Here is a 12,832-nt window from a genome sequence, read left to right as displayed (position 1 = left end):
TGAGTTTGCAAATAAATTACCAGGAAGAGATCGTATTGGGTACACGAGAACTTCATAATATAGAATTAGATACTTTTATTATTTTACATATGATAATTTACACTTGCTGGGTCAATATTCATCGTAAAAATGTGAAGTAATAATTTTCTCAGCGTCTTGCACACTTTATAAATGCCTAATTTTTGCAATTAAATGATTGTTTTGAATTTTCTATGAAAAAAAATTTAAAAAAACTTGGCTTACATTAATAAAAAAATTTTCATTGCACAGTTTGGCAGCAAACACATTCATCATTTTGCCAAATGTTACGGAAGATACCTGGTGATGTACAATGGGACGTATTTTGATGCAGTCTTCTCCAATTTCAAAATGATACTAATGGAATACGAAAGCCTGAATGCTGTAGTTACAATCCCTTCTTGAAATGTTAACTGCAGAGTCCTCATGGACACTGTATGTACAATCCATTCTTGCAAATTTATTGGCAATCCCAAATTTTCCTTTACCTTTCCTCTTCATGCCTTTAATGAAAATAATAATACATACAATATATTCAGCATTATTTCAATTTATTTGCACTATAAGTGACATAAAATTGAAATAAAAGAAAAGATTTAAAATTATGCACAAAGACTCTACTCCACAACCCTCGAACTACCATGCTGTGAACCTTCCACTGAGGGAACTGCTGCCTGGAAACTAACATAAGTGGCTCATGCCTCACCCAACTCACACCAGAAGTGTTTTGTTTTGTTTTCTCCTGAAATGTTTGGCCACCTGCAGGTCCCACTTCCATTTCTGGTCAAGCCTGGTATATGCAATACCAAGGGCATTCGAAAAGTTTTGCACAGTCATCTCTAATTTTTTTTTTATTTTTTGCCGGAGGAGAATGAAATTTTTTGTGAACATACTTGGAACATTTAGCTATAAGCTGGCATATAAAAGTATTTTCTTTTATTTACAGCTGAGCCATAATAGATCGTGAAGTAGATGTCAAGTTTTGACAACGGTCGGTGATGGAGTTCCTCTACAAGGCCGGCAATGACTCTTCCACATCGATTCACAAGAAGCTGCTCCCTGTTCATTAGGAGGACACAGTGGATCGCAGCAGTATCCAGTGGTGGTTGCAGCAGTTTAAAGGCGACGATTTCTCTCGACTGGATAATCCACGATGCGGTAGACCATCGACAGCAGTGAGTGATGTGAATAAGGAGACCATTGATCAAATCATCCAAAATGACAGATGTGTCATTGGACAAGCTGTGGCGTGCCATCAAGACCCACAGACCACAGCTTCAGGGTCAGCTCATCACACTACACCATGACAATGCCAAACCCCATACAGCCCTTATAATGCACGAGAAAATCAGGAAAATGGTTTGGAAAATTGTTCCTCATTCTCCCTACAGTTTGGACTTGGCTCCATCTGATTTTAAACTCTTTGGTCGTCTGAAGGCCCACCTGCATGGTAAAACATTTGATAATGAGAAAGACATTTCCAGTGTCAAGAGATGGTGTAAAAGTCAATCCCAAGAATTTTACCAAAGTACATTTACATCTTGGAAAGAACGTTGGGCAAGATGTGTCACAGCTGATGGAGGCTACATTGAGTAGGCTCAAAGTACAGCTAAGTGTTCCAAGAAGGTTCACAAAAAATTTCATTCTCCTCCTGCAAAAAATGAAACAATTAGAGACGATTGTGCAAAACTTTTTGAACGTCCTTTGTACCATAAATTTGGATAAAATCAGTGATGACAAGTCGGCCCAGTCCCCACGTCAGAGAAATATTAACAAACTAATGAAATAATATTGATGTAGACATCCTGATTCATGTTCACGGTAATGAGTGGTTCTATGTCATACTACAAAAATACTTCCACATCATCATCTTTGGCTTGAATTACAACCTCCACACATTGCAGATTAACAGCTCATTGGACGTTTGTTTATCATTCGGAGAGAGGCAGAATTCTGGTGGACCACATGAGAGGACTCTAGTTGAATACTGTCCAGTTTCTGTCATTAAGGTCACTGAAGGTGGGTGGCTTAATGTGTCACTGACCAATGGTCTCCTGCATGGTACGCAACTCCAAATGCCCATTCCATGCTGTTTCCTTTTCAATGCTTGATTGGGACCTGCATTCAATAACAGCATGCCTGTCCAGTTTTAAATTGATTGTCACTGACAATTCAAACTCATTTCCACTTCATATTGGTTAGAATCCTTGCACAATCAATGTTCCTACTCAATATAATGAAAAGGAAAGTTGCTTCTCACCATATAACGGAGATGCTGAGTCACAGATGGGCACAACAAAAAAACTGTCACAAATAAGTCTTTCGGTCATTAAGGCCTTCATCAACAACACACACACACACACACACACACACACACACACACACACACACACACAAAAGCGTGCGTGTGCGTGCAACTCACACACACAACTGCAGTCTCAAGCAACTGAAACCACACTGCGAGTAGCAGCACCAGTGCATGATGGGAGTGGTGACTGGGTTGGGGTAAGGAAGAGGATGAGGTGGGGAGGGGGAGGGGTAGTATGGTGTGGGCGGTGGACAGTAAAGTGCAGCAGGTTGGATGGAGGGCAGGGAAGGAGGTGGAGAGGGGGTGGCCGAAGTAGCAGAAAAGGAAAGAAAGAAAAATACTGGTTGTGATGGTGGAATAAGGGCTGTGTAGTGCTGGAATGGGAACAGGGAAGGGGCTGGATGGGTGAGGACAGTGACTAACGAAGTTTGAGGCCAGGAGAGTTACAAAAACATAGGATGTACTCTAGGGAAAGTTCCCACTTGCATAATTCACAAATGCTGGTGTTGGTGGGAAGGGTCCATATGGCACACGCTATGAAGCAGTCATTGAAATGAAGGATGTCGTGTTTGGCAGTGTGTTCAGCAACAGGGTGGTCCATTCGTTTCTTGGCCACGGTTTATTGGTGGCAATTCCAGCGGATAGACAATTTGTTGGTTGTCATGCCCACGTAGAATGCAGCACAGTGGTTGCAGCTTAACTTGCAAATCATGACTGGTTTCACAGGTTGGTTTAAGAGGGGGGGGAAGGGGCCAAACGGCGAGGTCATCGGTCCCTTGTTCCTAGTAGAACAAGAACAAGTACCCAAGGGCAAGAAGAAAACAAAGAAGGTGTACGGCACAATAACAGGAGAAAGGTAGAACCAGAACAATGACAGAAGGACAACAAACACTACAATGGGCAAAACAGTACAAGAAAACCACAGAGAGACACAAGAAACAGGGAGAAGAGACTAAAAACAAGAAAACAGATTACCATGGCTGTCTGACCATGAGAATAAAAAAGGAGAAGCCAGCCACTCTGCAACACGTTAAAACCTCCACTCTAAAAGCCCCAGGGTGGAGGACACAGAGGGGCAAAGGACACGCGCTAAAACTCAGATCATATGATAAAACCCACCCTAACGAATAAAACGTAAAACTAAAGCTGCTGTTGAGGCATTGTCACTCAACATCGAAGGTAGGATACTGGTAAAGTTAAAAGTCCGCCGCAGATTGGCTAAAAGTGGGCACTCCAGCAAGAGGTGGACAACTGTCATTTGGGAGCCACAGCGACACTGAGGTGGGTCCTCGCAACAGAGGAGATAACCATGTGTGACCACATATGGCCAATGTGGAGCCAACAAAGGACAACTGATTCCCTGCGAGAAGCCCACAGGGAAGACTTCCACACATTTACAGTATCCTTAATGACACACAGTTTTTTGTGCATACTGTTAAGCCATTCCGTCTCCCAAATTCAAAAAACCTCGCGGCATAAGACAGAACACAGGTCTATTTCAGAGATATCCATCGCCAGGAGCAGTTTCTGTGTAGTCCCGTTTGGCCGGCATGTCAGCAAGTTTGTTGCCTAGGATTCCGACGTGTCCTGGGGTCCACACAAAAACCACTGAATGACTAAACTGTTCCAGGGCAGAGACAGACTCCTTGATGTTCACTACCAAAGGATGGCAAGGGTAGCACGGGTCGACAGCTTGTAAGCTGCTCAGGGAGTCAGAACAGAGAAGAAACAACTCACCAGAACAGGAACGGATGTACTGAAGTGCAAAAGATACGGCCACAAGCTCTGCAGTGAATACACAGCAGCTAGCAGGCAAGGAATGCTGTTCAATATGGGCTCTGTGGACATAGGCAAAGCCAACATTACCATCAGCCATTGAGCTGTCGGAGTAAACAACTTCAGAGCCCCGGGACATGTCAAGAATCGAGAGGAAGTAACAGCCGAAAGCAGTGAGGTTAATGGAGTCCTTACGGGCGTGCAAAAGGTCCAGACGAAGCTTCGGCCGAGGTGTACGCCATGGAGGTGTACGCGAATGGACCTCAAGTAGAGATGGTACAGGCAAGGACTCCACTTCAGAGAGAAAGGATTGGACGCGTATCGCAATCGTGAGCCCTGACCTGGGCTGCTGACGCAAGAGATGAACCGCCACGGGTGGGAAAAGGAGACAGTAATTCTGATGCATAGGAGAATTATGAATGTGTGCAACATAACTGGCAAGCAGTTGTGCACGTCGAATCTGCAATGGAGGGACTCCGGCCTCCACCAGGACACTGGCCACCAGACTTAATCTAAAAGCTCCCGTCGCTAGGCAAACGCCACAGTGGTGCTCTGGGTCGAGTGAACACAACGCTGAAGGTTTCACCAAACTGTAAACCAGACTCCCATAGTCAAGGCGGGATTGAACAAGGGCTCTGTAGAGCTGCAGCAGCGTAGAGCAATCTGCACCACAGATGGTGTTGCTCAGGCAGTGGACAGCACTGAAGTGCTGCCAGCACTCCCGCTTAAGCTGATGAAGGTGAGATAGCCAAGTCAATTGGACGTTGAAATCCAGTCCTAAAAATCGATACGTCTCCGCAACAGTGAGTGGATCGTCATTAAGATAAGGTTCAGGTTCCAGATGAACGGTATGACGCCAACAGAAGTGAATGATAGATGACTTCACAGCTGAAAACTGGAAACCGTGGGCTACAGCCCACGACTGCACCCTGTGAATGGTTCCCTGTAGGTGCAGCTCAGCAACACCAATACTGGAGGAGCAATATGAAATGCGGAAGTCATCCGCGTACAGAGAAGGGGATACCGGCAGACCTAGAGCTGCAGCTAGGCTGTTAATGGCCACTAAAAATAGAGATACACTCAATACAGAGCCCTGTGGAATGCCATTCTCCTGAACACAGGGGGAACTATGGGAGGCACCAACTTAACGACACGGAAAGTACGAAGCGACAGGAAGTTTTGGATAAAAGTCGGGCATGGGCCCCGGATACCCCACTCACACAATGTGGTAAGGATATGATGTCGCCAGGTCGTATTGTATGCTTTGCGTTAAGTCAAAAAAGATGGCAACCAGGTGTTGGTGTCTGAAAAAGGTTTTCAGAAGGCAGACTAGAGGGACACAAGATTATCAGTGGTAGAGCGACCCTGGTGGAAGCTGCCCTGACATGGAGCCAGTAGGCCACGAGACTCCAGGACCCAACCCAACTGCCGACACACCACACGTTCCAACAGCTTTCAGAGAATGTTGGTGAGGCTGATGGGCTGATAGCTATCCACATCAAGCACATTTTTACCAGGTTTTAGCAACGGAATGATGGTGCTCTACCATCATTGCGATGGAAAGACGCCATCACACCAAATCAGGTTGAAGATGACGAGGAGATGTCGCTTATAGTCAAAGGAGAGATATTAGGGCAATGTGCAAGGGCACTGAGGAGCTCCCACTCTGTAAAAGGGGTGTGATAGGGTTCATTGTGATGTGTAATGAACGAGAGGATTTTCCTTTCCATCCGCCATCTGAGTGTGCGAAAGGCTGGGGAGAGGGGGGGGGGGGGGGGGGGGAGATGTAGTTCTCCGGCGCAGAGGCTAGAGCATAGAGCTCAGCAAAGAGCTCAGCAATCGTGTTTGCATCTGTAGAGAGCATGCCATTGTTAACGCGGGGGACACCTGTTGGGGTCTGGTACCCAAAAAGGCGTCTGATTTTCATCCAGACTTGGCAAGGTGATGTGCGGCACCCAATGGTCGACATGTACCTCTACCGACACTCCTGTTTCCATCGTTTTATAAGCAGGCGAACACGGGTGCGGAGCCGCATAAAGGCTATTAGGTGCTCTAGGAAAGGGTGCCGCTTATGTCACTGTAGAGCTCGCCCATGCTCTTTAACAGCAACTTCCGGCGACCACCGAGGGACTGTCTTTCGCCGGAGACACCCTAGAGAACGAGGGCTCGCATTTTCCACCGCAGAAATTACATTGTAGTGACCTGCTCAACCACAACATCAATGGCAACATGTGAGGGAGATTCAACGGTGACAGCAGAGGTGAAGGCTACCCAGTCTGCACTGTTAAAAGCCCATCTCGGTAGGTGTCCATGGGCCTGATGCCGGAGCAGTGACAGGAAGATGGGGAATTGGTCAATACCATACAGACTGTCATGTGCTCTCCAGTGGATAGATTGGAGAAGTCCTGGACTGCAAACTGATAAATCAATGGCCGAGTAACTACCATGAATGACACTGAAATGTGTGGCAGACCCAATATTTAAGAGGCAGAGGTCGAACTGAGACAAGAAATTTTCGACATCTCTGCCACGGACAGTAAGCATGGTGCTAACACACAAGGGGTTATGGGCATTAAAATCTCCCGAAAGTAGAAAAGGTTTAGGGAGATGATCAATCAGTGCAGCCAATACATTCAGGGGTATCACACCATCTGGAGGAAGATTTACATTGCAGACAGTTATTTCCCACGTCATCCATATCCTGACAGCCACAGCTTAAGAGGAGTTTGAAGGGGCAAAGGTTCACTACATACCGAGTTCAAGCCAAACACAAACTCTACCTGACACACTATTATATTCACTAAGGTTCTTGGAATATCCCCTGTAGCCGCGAAGGGCAGGGGTCCGCTTTGCCGGGAACCAGGTTTCCTGAAGGGCAATGCAGAAAGCAGGTGTAAAGCTTAGCAGTTGCCCTAACTCAGCCAAGTGGTGGAAAAAATCACCACAATTTCACTGGAGGATGAGATTGTGAGACTGGGAAGGCATGAAATATTCAATGAGGCAGTTTACATCTCAGGGCCACCTGCTCCCACCGTCTTATTTCCTGAACAAGCTATATCCATTGTGTCTGAGGGTCTAGCGAAATATAGGTCCTCAGCAGATGACAGAATCTTCACCTCATCCTCAGACGCAGAGCTTATAGGCAGCGGCAGCGTGGGTGCCACCACAATTCCCTTGGGTTTGGGGGTCTTCTTTCTGGATTTCTCTTGCTGATCCTTGGGTTTCTCTGGCTGAGATGGCTTCACCGATTCAGTCTCCGAGACTGAGGACGATTGTGAAGCCCTAAGACCAGCTGCTTCTTGGGCACTTCAGCCACTGATGGGTGTCATCTTTCCCACTAGCAGAAACCTGGGAAGGGAACGACCCAAGGGACCCCTTCCCAGCAAGAGGAGCCGAAAAAGACTTACCGTATTTACTCTAATCTTAGCCGCACTCGAATCTAAGCCGCACCTGAAAAATGAGACTCGAAATCAAGGGAAAAAAAAAATTCCCGAATCTAAGCCACACCTGAAATTTGAGACTCGAAATTCAAGGGGAGAGAAAAGTTTTAGGCCGCACCTCCAAATCGAAACAAAGTTGGTTCATTGTTATATGCGACACAATTAGGTCGAATGAACGACGATACAGCTATAGTAGTTTGGTTCGAATCGTAAGCTTAGCAGTTAAGCTTTACCAGGTAGCCATTGCTATGCGTCAGGCGCTCCGTCCGTATTTATACGAGTACCCTTCCTTTTCCACGTGCTTCGTCTGGTTTGAATTGGTTGCTTATTTTGCTTTGATCTCATAAGTGCCGTTCTCTTTGTTATAGGTGTTTACGTCACTCTAAGCTGAAAATGCAGTACTGTACTGTGTCATGCATTGTTTGTCGCATTCTGATAAGGAGAGTTTACGGACTGTCGCCGCTCGCAGCATGACTTGCTTTTGTGCACGCTACCGCCGCTTACAATTTTTTTTAAAAAAAAAAAAAAAAGACAGAGGAATCATCTCCTTAGCGAAACAATGGCAAGAGACTGCTATTTGTTGTTACTTACACTGCTGCTTTCTTTGATAATGATCAACAAGAACCAAATAATAGACTGTGTATGATAGAAGATGTTCTGAACGAGAGTTTAGCGAAAATTTTTCTCTGTTTGAAAATCTTTGCAGATGCCTCTTTAGTACATTACATTCTGCACAGAAATTAGAGTCATCTCAGATTTAAAAATCTAGTCAATTGCCGTGCTTTATTTCTGACTGTATCACTATTAGGCATAAGAATAATACGTATATAAACATGACATGATATGTATATTCTTCCACGTTTGCTGTTGTCTCACTCTAGTTTCGTGGTTTATTAGGCAGACAGGATTTAAATGAGATAGCAGCAAACACGAAAGAATACATGGTAAAATGTTTATATTCATATTATTTTTATGGTGAAGAGAATACTGCATGTGATACACAATTCATAAAAGCTCCTATTAGCAACCATCTCTTGTCACAGGTAGGAAAGAATTCAGAACGTAGAGTTGGCCACATTGACAAACATACCAAACAGTCTTGCCAGTCAGTAGTACATTGAAATGCTGCTACATTCGAAGATGAACAATGTATATACTTCATTGCATAATGTATGAAAATGCAGTGGTCAAAACTAGGGGCGGAGGAAAAAAGCTCGCCTTCCACCTTTTTTTAAAATTTCTTTACTGATGCAGAGGTTTTGGCGCCAGTATTTATCTTTGTGCCTGCAAAGCATGCCTGTATAGCGCTAAATATATTCGACGGCAGAAGTTAGTTGTGGCGTCACCTACCAACATTTTTCAGAACTTCCGCTTAGTTTGCACTCGATTCTAAGCCGCAGGCGGTTTTTTGGATCACAAAAATCAGAAAAAAAGTGCGGCTTAGATTCGAGTAAATACGGTACCCTTCTCCGGCTGTGAAGTGGGGACTGATGTCCTCGATGGTTGAGGGGACAGTGCCCCCGATGTAGGTGGTGCGGGGTCAACAGGGGGAGGAGGGGGGGGGGGGGGGGGCAGGTGTAGTCTCCCAGCTCTAATAGCCGACTGGAATTCACGGAACTGATGGGGCAACAACTGTTCTCATAGCGGCAGAATAAGAGGAGGTCATAGCCACAGGATGTAGGTGATCAAATTTCCTCTTGGCCTCAATGTAAGTCCGTTATTCCAGGGTCTTGTATTCCATGATTTTCCTTTCTCGCTGTAAAATCCTGCAGTCTGGTGAGCAAGTGGAATGATGCTCTCCACAGTTGACACAGATGGGAGGCAGGGCACATGGAGTATTGGGATGAGATGGACGTCCACCATCTCGACATGTGATGCTGCAAATACAGTGGGAAGACATATTGCTGAACTTCCAGCAATTAAAGCACTGCATTGGGGGAGGGATATATGGCTTGACATCACAGCGGTAGACCATCACCTTGACCTTCTCGGGTAATGTGTCACCCTCTAAGGCCAAGATGAAGACACCGGTGGCAACCTGATTATCCCTTGGACCCCGATGGATGCGCTGAACGAAAGGAACTCCTCATCGCTCTAAGTTAGCTCGTAGCACGTCATTGGACTGCAAGAGAAGGTCCCTATGAAATATAATACCCTGGACCATATTTAAGCTTTTATGAGGGAGAATGGTAACGGAAACATCCCCCAGCTTGCCATAACCAAGTACACCCGTGACTGGGCACAGAGGATGCCGTTTTTATCAAGACTGACACTGACTGCATTTTGGACAAGCCCTCCACCTCCCCAAACTTGTCCGCTAAATACTCTACAAAAAAACTGAGGCTTCATCGAGACGAAGTACATACGAGGTACCAGGGCAAATAAGGTTCACTGCCATCCCTAGCCTGGCGTTCCTCCCATGGTGTGGCCATGGAGGGGAACGATTTAGAATCATACTTCCTTGCATTGTACTGAGACTTGGAATGCTTAGAGACTACTGGTGTTTGATCAGCAGCAAGTTATGACATGGTATGCGCGTCATCCACCCTGATGTTACCCGCTCCAACCAGGGGGCCTTGTAAGGTGCCTCTTACGTGAGGAAGACATTTTTACCAGTTTTAATAAATTATTGTCTCTTACTGATGTATTCACGATAGTTAAGAAGTGCTGTAGTCTGTAGCTGGCCATGAGTCGTAGAGCATTTCCCTCACTGGCGCTGGACCGTAGCAACAAGCGTCAGCCTGGGAAATATACATGACGGGAAGTACTGCCATCTTGGCGTCAAAGTCACCGATTTAGTCTATTTATACTTAAAAATTAAAGTCATTTATGAAAACATGAATACTAGGAGGAGCCTCTGGATGTTCAAAACTATTTATCATAATTTTGCCTGGTTAAAATTCACACCCGTTCATTAACAAATGCATATCTTAGTAAGTAGGAACTTGATCGGACATCCAATCCACGAACTATGACGAAACTAGTAAGAGATACGGACTGCGCGCCAAAGTAGGCAGTTGGCGATAAGAGCTCTTCCTGTCTTGTTCGACGGTAGCCATGCTCTCGGTTACGAGTAGTTTGTGACATGAGTGTTTCATTATTGATCTAATAGGAATAAAAGTGATACTACAGCATTCTGAATGTTAATTTCGAGTAAATAGATACCCCAAAGTTGATCGACAGCAATTTCAGATAATTAGCGTCCACCGACAGAGACATCCAATGCGCAAATGAAGAACCTGCACGGGACGAAATTTACGAGAGCTGCACCGTGCACAGGTAGGAGGAAATCCAACAACACGACCCACCAAGGCGGATCAATGAAGGTCCGACTTACACTCGTAAATTCCGCACGGAAATGCTGACCAGTCATACTACGTGTCACATATACCACCCTCTATGGACTCGCGGCTAAGCTGAGTAATAACAGTATCAGTTTAGAAGCGAGGGGATCTTGCAGCCTCCCCTCAAGTGCCACCCAGCCACAGCAAAGGCCATCTGGCAGGATGGCCTTTGCTGAGAGTCCCGATGCCCCAGCGTGACGGTCATCTACTCCTTGGCATATGTGGGGAGTTAGCAGCGCAGGCATCAGCAGAGCGATCCCTGTGTTCTCAGGGGGCTACAACGAACAGGGTACATGGTGGCCCCACCACAATGGACTGGCTACTGTGCCGGAAATGAGGTGCAAAGAATTCCATGGTCATCATCGACGCATAAAGCAACGCTGCATAGTGGGTGGAGGAAAACGCACCCAGGAAGGTGGCCTCGCCCAAGAGATGGAGGATGAGCAGGACCTGTAATGCCCTGATGAGAAAGTGTGCTAAGGATCTCAATGCACGATGGACACAATGCACCATGTAAGGCGCCCTTCCCCTATTGGCTCGCTCTTCGGGAAAATTTTGAAAAATGAAGGTCAAGCCCTACACGGGACCATCACATAAAGGCCGAAACACGAGAGCCTCCTTTTAGTCGCCTCTTACGACAGGCATGAATACCTTGGGTCTATTCTAACCCCTGGGCCCGCAGAGGGGACATTTCACATGTAGCCCTGCCTTTGATGGCATATGTGATGTTCATGACGACTGGAGTAGGTGTTGGAGTGAGTATGTATGAGACAGCCCTACACGGGATCTAGATCTGTTACAGGTAGGGGTTGGGAGCAAGGATTGTGTAAGAATGGACGAGTACATAGTGTAGGTTCGGTGGATGGTGGAATACCGCTGTGGGAGGGGTGGGAAGGATTGTTGGCACGACAATTCTCATTTCAGGGCACGGCGAGAGGTAGTAAAAACCCTGGCGGAGAATGTAATTCAGTTGCTCCAGGCCTGACAGCTTTTATTTAATACTCTTACACAACGTTGCAAGGCATACTATTCCACGTAGAGACATTAAACAGTTGACATCAATACACTAAAAAATACGACAACTTCGTACACAGTGTTGTTGCACTCACAGAGTAGCTCCTTTCTTTCATTCTGTTACATCTTACTTTGCTGATTCCGTATGACACCTGGCAAATACACATTACTTCACTGCCATGACCTAGGTGTAAACATGTACGGAGCACCTTCCAAGTAGGGTGTTCACTTTGAATCTCTCACACTGCTGAAAGAGCTTGCTCCAAATGCAGCATTCAGCTACTGTATTACATATCGCTAAACTTTGTTGAATGATTTCACTCAGGTAGAGAAGATTTTATCACACAAAATATGTTACTGCACTGAGGCTTTCTTGATAGGGAGGATGCAACATGTTATCTTGGATTGAGAGTCATCGACAGAAGTAACTTTGGGAGTACCCTAGAGAAGCTTGCTGAATCCCTTGCTGTTCGTATTGTGTTAATGACCTTTTGGCAATATTAATAGTACCCTCAGACTTTTAGTACATGATGCAGTTGTCTACAATGAAATATAGTCCAAAAGAAGCTGTAAAAAATCTTCTGTCAGACCTTGATAAGCTTTCAAAGTGGTGCAATGATGTGCAGCTTGCTTTAAATCTTCAAAATTTAAAATTGTGCACTTCACATAACAAAAAAACATAGTATCCAATTCGTATAATATTAGTGAGCCACATCTGGGATCTGTAAACTCATATAAATACTTGGGTGTAACATTTAGTATGCACATGAAGTGGAACAATCAAATGTTCAGTCATGGGTAAGCCAGCAGCAAACTTCGGTTTGTTGATAGAACACTAAAGAAGTACAATCAGTCTACAAAGGAGACTGCTTAAGAAATGACTCGTGCAATCCATCCTAGAGAATTTTGCCCAATTGTACGGGACCCACACC

The 12,832-nt window shown here is 45.4% G+C and overlaps 1 protein-coding gene across 6 annotated transcripts in view; it reads right to left on the bottom strand.

Moving 5' to 3' along the window:
* LOC124711622 (zinc finger protein swm) overlaps positions 1-12,832 on the bottom strand; it is a 258,270-nt gene that overhangs the window by 206,021 nt on the left and 39,417 nt on the right. The gene's annotated exons all lie outside the window — the stretch shown is intronic.

This window comes from Schistocerca piceifrons, chromosome 8 (assembly GCF_021461385.2).
Source record: "Schistocerca piceifrons isolate TAMUIC-IGC-003096 chromosome 8, iqSchPice1.1, whole genome shotgun sequence".
Classification (NCBI taxonomy): domain Eukaryota; kingdom Metazoa; phylum Arthropoda; class Insecta; order Orthoptera; family Acrididae; genus Schistocerca; species Schistocerca piceifrons.
This window is presented reverse-complemented; position numbering and strand designations above follow the sequence as displayed.